The sequence below is a fragment of the Capricornis sumatraensis genome, chromosome 9, assembly GCF_032405125.1.
Source record: "Capricornis sumatraensis isolate serow.1 chromosome 9, serow.2, whole genome shotgun sequence".
Lineage (NCBI taxonomy): Eukaryota > Metazoa > Chordata > Mammalia > Artiodactyla > Bovidae > Capricornis > Capricornis sumatraensis.
In genome coordinates, this window is record NC_091077.1 from 3,565,437 (window position 1) to 3,574,907 (window position 9,471).

Sequence of the window (9,471 nt, forward strand, 5' to 3'; positions counted from 1 at the left end):
GGGGACCTACAAGACCTTCTAGAACTAACACCAAAAAAAGATGTCCTTTTCATCATAGGGGACTGAAATGCAAAAGAAGGAAGTCAAGAGATACCTGGAGTAACAGGCAAGGTTGGCCTTGGAATACAAAATGAAGCAGGGCAAAGGCTCACAGAGTTTTGCCAAGAGAACTCACTGGTCATAGCAAACACCCTCTTCCAACAACACAAGAGACGACTACATGTGGACATCACCGGGGGGTCAAAAATGAAATCAGACTGATTATATTATTTGCAGTGAAAGATGGAGAAACTCTATACAGTCAGGAAAAACAAGACTGGGAGCTGACTCAGATCATCCTTATTGTCAAATTCAGACTTAAATTGAAGAAAGTAGGGAAAACCACTAGACCATTCAGGTATGACCTAAATCAAATCCCTTATGATTATACAGTGGAAGTCACTCAGTCGTGTCCGACTCTTTGTGACCCCGTGGATTGTCCATGGAATTCTCCAGGCCAGAATACTGGGGTGGGTAGCTGGTTCCTCCTCCAGGGGATCTTCACAACCCAGGGATCGAACCCAGGTCTCCTGCTTGGCAGGCAGATTCTTTACCACTGAGCCACCTGGGAAGCCCCTGATTATACAGTGGAAGTGACAAATAGATTCAAGGGATTAGATCTGATAGAGTGCCTGAAGAACTATGGATGGAGGTTCATGATGTTGTACAGGAGGAGGTGATCAAAACCGTCCCCAAGGAAAAACATGCAAAAAGGCAAAATGGTTGTCCGAGGAGGCCTTACAAATAGTTGAGAAAAGAAGAGAAGTGAAAGGCAAAGGAGAAAAGGAATGATATATCCATCTGAATGCAGTTCCAAAGATTAGCAAGGAGAGATAAGAAAGCCTTCCTAAGTGATCAATGCAAAGAAATAGAGGAAAACAATAGAATGGGAAAGACTAGAGATCTCTTCAAGATAATAAGAGATACCAAGGGAACATTTCATGCAAAGATGGACACAATTAAGGACAGAAATGATATGGACCTAACAGAAGCAGAAGATACTAAGAAGAGGTGGCAAGAATACACAGAAGAAAATACACGAAAAAGATCTTAATGACCCAGATAACCACGATGGTGTGATCACTCACCTAGAGGCAGACATCCTGGAGTGTGAAGTCAAGTGGGCCTTAGGAAGCGTCACTACGAACAAAGCTAGTGGAGGTGATGAGATTCCAGCTGAACTATTTCAAATCCTAAAAGATGATGTTGTGAAAGTGTGGCACTCAATACGTTATCAAATTTGGAAAACTAGGCAGTGGCCACAGGACTGGGAAAGGTCAGTTTTCATTCCAATCTGAAAGAAAGGCAATGCCAAAGAATGTTCACACTACTGCACAATTGCACTCATCTCACACGCTAGTAAAGTAATGCTCAGAATTCTCCAAGCCAGGCTTCAACAGTACATGAACCAAGCACTTGCAGATGTTCAAGTGGATTTAGAAAAGGCAGAGGAACCGGAGGTCAAATTGCCAACATCTGTTGAATAATCGTAAAAGCAAGAGAGTTCCAGAAAAACATCTACTTCTGCTTTATTGACTGCATTAAAGCCTTTGACTGTGTGGATTACAACCAACTGTGGAAAATTCCTGAAGAGATGGGAATACCAGACCACTTGACCTGCCTCCTGAGAAATCTGTATGCAGGTCAAGAAGCGAGTTAGAACCAGACATGGAACAACAGACTGGTTCCAGATTGGGAAAGGAGTATGTCAAGCCTGTATATTGTCACTGTGCTTATTTAACTTCTATGCAGAGTACGTTATGTGAAATGTTGGGCTGGATGAATCACAAGCTGGAATCAAGATTTCCAGAAGAATTATCTATAACCTCAGATATGCAGATGATACCACGTTTATGGCAGAAAGCGAAGAAGAACTAAAGAGCCTCTTGATGAAAGAGGAGCGTGAAAAAGCTGGCTTAAAACTTAACATTCAAAAAACTAAGATCATGGCATCTGGTCCCATCACTTCGTGGCAAATAGATGGGGAGGTAATGGAAACAGTGAGAGACTTTATTTTCATGGCTCCAGAATCACTGCAGATGGTGACTGCAGCCACAAAAAACACTTGCTCCTTGGAAGAAAAGCTATGACCAACCTAGACAGCATATTAAAAAGAAGAGACATTACTTTACCAACAAAGGCTCATCTAGTCAAAGCTATGGTCTTTATGTAGTCATGTATGGATGTGAGAGTTGGACTATAAGGAAAGATGAGCACCAAAGAATTGATGCTTTTGAACTGTGGTGCTGGAGAAGACTCTTGAGAGTCCCTTGGCCTGCAAGGAGATCAAACCAGTCAATCCTAAAGGAAGTCAGTCCTGAATATTCATTGGAAGGACTGATGTTGAAGCTGAAACTCCAGTACTTTGGGCACCTGATTCAAAGAACTGACTCATTGGAAAAAACCCCTGACGCCAGGAAAGATTGAAGACAGGAGGAGGAGGGGACGACAGAGGATGAGATGGTTGGATGGCATCACCAACTCAGTGGACATGAGTTTGAGCAAGCTCCGGGAGCTGGTGATGGACAGGGAAGCCTGCCGTGCTGCAGTCCATGGCGTTGCACAGTCAGACTCAACTGAGCGTCTTAACTAACTGATACTTAAAGAAGATACCAATCCCTAGGGTATAAACGAAGTCTAGTGGTCTTTGAATGGGAATAAATATGCAGGAAGTCCTGCAGAGGGCTAGGCAGGTCCAGATATTTTGAGGAAATTGATTTTTAGATCCTCAGGTTTCACAGGCACTCTTTCTTTACCCACTCTATGGAAGAATCACAGTTCACTCCTTGTCCCATATCTTCCTCCTGAGGCACTGACCTGAGGTGCAGAAAGTACCACATACCAGATAGGGGTGAAGCTTCCTTTGATGATTAATCAGATCACTAAAAACTATTCCAGTCTTTCATTTGCTGAACTTAGTTAAAGAAACTTGACCTTGGGGGAGAGGAGTGGTTTCTACCCATCTGCTGGGTATCCTGAATTTAGAAAGTTTTTTTAAAAAAATTTATCTACAAGTAAAAATATATGTAATTGTTTTTGGTTGGTCTCAATACTTATTCCTTGGATGTGCCATTAACTTGATGGACATGTTCTCTAAATTAAATAAGCCAAGCTGCAGCCCTTGAAGAACATGTACACTAACTCTTTTTTATTAATTCTGGCCACATCTTGGCATGTGAAACCCTAGTTCCCTGATCAGGGATCAGACACGTGTGCCCTGTGGTGCAAGTGCTCAGTCCGAACTGCTGGACCACCAGGGAATTTCCTAAAGTCTTTTTGTCAAAACACAATGTATTGGCAAGATATAATGATATAAGCAATGTTTAGATGTCTCCAACCATTTTGAGTATCTAGGTTAAACAAAGTGAAAGAATTATAAGGCATAATTATAATTTGATAGGTCTTGGTAAAGCCATTTTTGGAGAACTTCCCAGAAAGAGAAATATCTTTAATGTTTGCAAGAAAGGTGATTTTCATTCGAACAAAATGAAAATCTGAACAAAAATTTTTTTGATCAAAAAAATGTTTTTAGATCAATGTGATTTGGGGCATATAGTTTAGAAGGAGTTCAAAGACCTGAATAACATTACTATAACAAAGCTGTCCATTTCATATCTGAGTTACTTTATTGTACAGGAGAAATTAACACAAGATTGTAAATCAGCTGTACTTAAATAAAAAATTTTAAAATGTTTGGTAGAATTTACAAATGGGGGAAAACAAACCAACCTGTTCAGTCCTGTTTTTTATTTATATGAGTTAGAGTTCTCAAGGATCACATCTATTAAAAAAACAAAAATAAAATTGATGCTGAGTTCCATCACATTTACATCAGTAAATCATGTATATTCATCTGCATTTTTTTAAATTAGAAAAGACACCATTCAGTTCATTAAGAGAAGTAATTCCAAGAAAAAATTATGTATAATTACTTATAAAATTATATTTGTATCCCTTTCGAGTAGTCATGTATGGATGTGAAAGCTGGACTGTGAAGAAGGCTGAGCACCAAAGAATTGATGCTTTTGAACTGTGGTGTTGGAGAAGACTCTTGAGAGTCCCTTGGACTGCAAGGAGATCTAACCAGTCCATTCTGAAGGAGATCAGCCCTGGGATTTCTTTGGAAGGAATGATGCCAAAGCTGAAACTTCAGTACTTTGGCCACCTCATGCGAAGAGTTGACTCATTGGAAAAGACTCTGATGCTGGGAGGGATTGGGGGCAGGAGGAGAAGGGGACGACAGAGGATGAGATGGCTGGATGGCATCACTGACTCGATGGACGTGAGTCTGAGTGAACTCCAGGAGTTGGTGATGGACAGGGAGGCCTGGCATGCTGCAATTCATGGGGTCGCAAAGAGTTGGACACGACTGAGCAACTGAACTGAACTGAATCAACTTCGGATTACTAATAATTTTAATGGTAATTCATTATAGAAGAAAAAAATTTTTATACACACAGAGCTAAAGTCACAAGAAAAGTTTATTATATTTCAATTAATTTACAAATTTTTTCTGAGATGTATGATAGGATGACCAATAAAAAAATTTAAAACATACATTAAGTGGATTGGAAATTCAAGGAATAAACGGGAAAAGTGCAAAATTTACAAATATTAAATAATTTTATTATTAACTAGATGGCAGAGTTATCAAGTTGTTAAGGCATTGATCACTTGATACACTTAAAATAATGATACAGTGGTTTTATTTTAAAAAATCAATTTTTACAATAAACCAAAACGTTTATTGAAAATTATGATGAATTTTATGTATCACCTTTAAAAGTTGAAGTTTTTTTAAGGGGGTCATGTGAACAAAAAATGTGAAGACTAGTGTTTCAGGAAGTGGCTCCTACAGTCATTCTTGGGAACACAGTAGTGTTTTGCAGCCATCTCATCCATTCCCCAGTTAGGTTAGTCACCAATTCCCATTCGAGCACAATTTAGAGTCATGGAAAATTTGATTGGAAGGAACTTTAAGTTGTTTCATTTCTCCATATTACTAGCTTTGTGACCTTGGCTAAGCTATTTACATCTCTAAGCTTCATTAATAATAGTCCAACACAGCACACAGAATATCATAAAATTCTACACTTATTGAATTGCCAAGTAAATGGTCTGATCAGGGATCTCGACCTTGACTGTCACAGAGGGGCTGAGCCTGTAACATAGAAGAGTGACCCAGTGAGAGGAAAAGCTGGAGAAGACATAAAGACACCTTGCTAGAGGAATGCTAACTGATCATGTATGCCAGATGGGAGTTAGAAGAAACTGGGATCTGGATTTTTAATAGAAAACCTGGTAATTGGCTAAAAAAAAAAAAACCTAAATGCTTTTACACTGTGCAGGATGGGAAAAAAAATGCAGCTACCAGCGCAAACATCTCAGAGGGATGCCAGTGTGTTGTAACCTTGGTATAGAGAATACATATTCAGGAGAGTGGGCTCTACAGAATTTTTTTTATTGGGTTCTGAATTAAAGAGAAGTAACTAGAGTCTTTATAAATTTGAGTTTTCGTTTTGATTAGCCCTTTGGTGTCTCAAAAGATCTTATAATACAGTATGGTGTTACGCTGTCCTGACAAGAAACCCATTTTACACTTTCGTAATTTTCCAGAATTTTCACTTATCATCTCAATGGTAACTTAAGGAGTTCAGCAATATGCAATGAAAAAGGCACTGTACTTCATTTTAGAAGGAGGCATATTACTTTGCGCAGTGGAGCTCTCACACATGGAAAATAAAATTTGCCACTGGAAGACAACCAAGAAAGGCATAATATAACCCCACTTACCTAATGGCAACTATATATCTAAATACTTTTAAAATTAAAGAGTGACTTCTTCAGTGAGTTTTGTTACTCATCCTTTAGAAAAAGAATACCCCCAAACCAAACAACTACAGAGAATGCAGTCATTGTGGCAAGCTGTGCTACCAGACCCATGTGGGTTAACATTTTAATACAAGTCGTTTCATGACATTCCACAGCATCTTCCTTACACCTGGATCACCACAAAAGCTATCTGGCAAGAGCGCTGCTCATATGCAGTCTCTGCTCCTTCACCGCTCCCTCTGAACTCTCTCTGACCTCACTGCTTTTGTAAGCAGATAAGCAGATCAAAGGAAAAGAAATGAGCCAGCCCTGGCTGGAGTGGTGACCACTATCTTCTGACCTGCTTTTCTGAGGCCTCTGCAGAGCATGTTACCTGGGGTTCAGTTCCTTTTCCCCATTCCCACTCCTGCTCTATCTGATGACTTCAAATCTGGCTTACCATTGGGAAACCGGTCACATAGCTCACGCCAGCTGTTCCCCACCCTTTCGCCCTCAGTAAGCCATGCTCACGACTTTTGCCAGATTTCAGTGGCAGCTGTTTACTTAATTGACTAAAAAATCCATATGTATATTATAGCATATTACAACATTATTTAAAAACATCAAGGCATTGAGGTGATGTAACTAAGCACTGGCTTGAGAGGTAGCTTGTCTTGGTTCAAGTTCTGGCTTTGCCATTTCTAAGTAACTTGGTCAATTTACTTTTTAATTCAGCCTCCCTCTTTATAAACAAGGAATAATAATGGTATCTATCACATGGGGCAGGCTACATGAGTGGAGGCACGAAGTCCACCACTCCTTCCCATGGCCCTGCTGCTGCTGCTAAGTCACTTCAGTCGTGTCCAACTCCGTGTGACCCCATAGACGGCAGCCCACCAGGCTCCCCCGTCCCTGGGATTCTCCAGGCAAGAACACTGGAGTGGGTTGCCATTTCCTTCTCCAATGCAGGAAAGTGAAAAGTGAAAGGGAAGTCGCTTAGTCGTGTCCGACTCTTCGTGACCCCATGGACTGCAGCCTACCAGGCTCCTCCGTCCATGGCATTCTCCAGGCAAGAGTGGGGTGCCATTGCCTTCTCCAATGAAAAACGCATTGTACTTCACTTTGGAAGGAGGCATATTACTTTGTGTAGTGGTGGTCTCATGGCCTTCTCCCATGGCCCTAAGGGACTGCAATTTCCTGCAGGGATGCAGTCCCCATACGGTTGGGCGGGTGAGAAGTCCCTGCCCAGTTCCTGTCTAATGTGCTGTGGTGCTGGCAGCCTGAGGCAGGCCGGTGGACACCGGGCCCCGCCCTGAGAGTCAAACGGCATGACATCAACCCTCCCTGGGGCAGCATGGTCATCCAGTATGTCACACACAGGTAGGGAGAAGCCCGAGGGAAGTTCAAGTGGACCAGAGTGGCAGAGAACCTGTCCCACGGAGACAGTGGGAGATGGGACCACACAGGAGCCCAGCTCCAAGGCCCCACACCTGTTCCTTTGTCCCATCAGACTTCACTTAACACAAATTTAAAGATAAGAGTTTCTATCGTGGGTACTTCTGAGGGCCTGGCCCTGCGCAATCATACTGATTAAAGCCTGCACTTCATGAACATCATGAAGCCAGTTCAGCTATCACCTAAGATTACCGTCAAGATGAAATGAACTAATATATGTACAGATTTAAGACTAATATCTGTCACCTAGGAAGCACTATATAAGTGCTGCTTATTATTTATAGCATTACCATAAATAGAAAAGTATTTTTCAAATATTTGTTCAAATATTATTCTGTGCTAGGCACAGTTCTAGGCACTGGCACATTTCCTCGCCAAACAGCTAACATTATTTGCTTACTGACAAGCCTCTAAGAAGACCTTGGGCCTTGACTCCCTGGACTGAACACCAGTGGGTGGGCATACAGTCAAAACGTGTAAAGGTGGCAATTTAGTGGGAACTAGATTCCTGAGTTAAATAGGTTCCTTCATTACCTTCTAGTCCTACTTTCTATTGCCAGAGAGATACAGTTTCCTATCTCAAAACAAGTGAGATTTTAAACTTTATCAATCTTTCTTGGCCATTGAAACTATCACAATTCACTATCTGTGCTTTCTACATCAAATATACATTGGATAGGATGGAATCAAGAAACCTCACAGGCACACTATAATACTTCTTAGGGAGTACTTCACAGTCTTAAGTGAGCTCTGCCCCATAGCACTATGATGAAATGTTCTCAGGTCACAATCCAACACAGTAGCCTCTAGCTACATGTAGATTACTGAGCACTTAAAATGTGGCTGTTGTGACTGAGGAACTGAATTTTTAACCGTTAAACATCACATGTGGGTAGTGGCTATTGTATTGGTTGGCAGAGCTCTAAATATTTGGCTTTACAGGACTTTCTAAGTCACATTGTGTCAATCATTTAATGTTTCCATTCTTACTCATGTGCTGAAATATTCTAGATGACAAAGGCTTAAAAGAGTTGACTATAAGAGATCATTGAAGGCTATAAGAACTTTGTGAATCACAAAATTCCTATTTTACAGACTGGAAAATGTGATGACTTGCCTGTATCATACAGCTTGTTGGTTGTAGTGGTCGCCTGGAATTAGAATGGGAAAGACTAGAGATCTCTTCAAGAAAATTAGAGATACTAAGGGAACATTACATGCAAAGATGAACACAATAAAGGACAGAAATGGTACGGATCTAACAGAAGCGGAAGATATTAAGAAGAGGTGGCAAGAATACACAGAAGAACTATACAAAAGGATCTTCATGACCCAGATAACCACAATGGTGTGATCATTCACCTAGAGCCAGACATCCTGGAGTGCAAAGTCAAGTATGCCTTAGGAAGCATCACTATGAACAAAGCTAGTGGAGGTGATGGAATTCCAGTTGAGCTAGTTCAAATCCTGAAAGATGATGCTGTGAAAGTGCTGCATTCAAGATGCCAGCAAATCTGGAAAACTCAGCAGTGGCCACAGGACTGGAAAAGGTCAGTTTTCATTCCTATCCCAAAGAAAGGCAATGCCAAAGAGTGCTCAAACTACCGCACAATTGCACTCATCACACACACTAGTAAAGTAACGCTCCAAGTTCTCCAAGCCAGACTTCAACAGTACTTGAACCAAGCACTTCCAGATGTTCAAGCTGGATTTAGAAAAGGCAGATGAACCAGAGGTCAAACTGCCAACATCTGTTGGATCACTGAAAAAACAAGAGAGTTCCAGAAAAATATCTACTTCTGCTTTATAGACTACGCCAAAGCCTTTGACTATATGGATCACAACAAACTGTGGATAATTCTTAAAAGAGATGGGAGTACCACCAGATCACCTGACCTTCTTCATGAGAAATCTGTATGCAGGTCAAGAAGCAACAGTTAGAACTGGACATGAAACAACAGACTGGTTCCAAATTGGGAAAGGAGTATGTCAAGGGTGTATATTGTCACCCTGCTTATTTAACTTATATGTAGAGTACATCATGCAAAATGTCAGGCTGGATGAAGCACAAGCTGGAATCAAGACTGCTGGGTGAAATATCAATAGCCTCACAAAGGCAGATGACACCACCCTTATGGCAGAAAGTGAAGAAGAACTAAAGAGCTT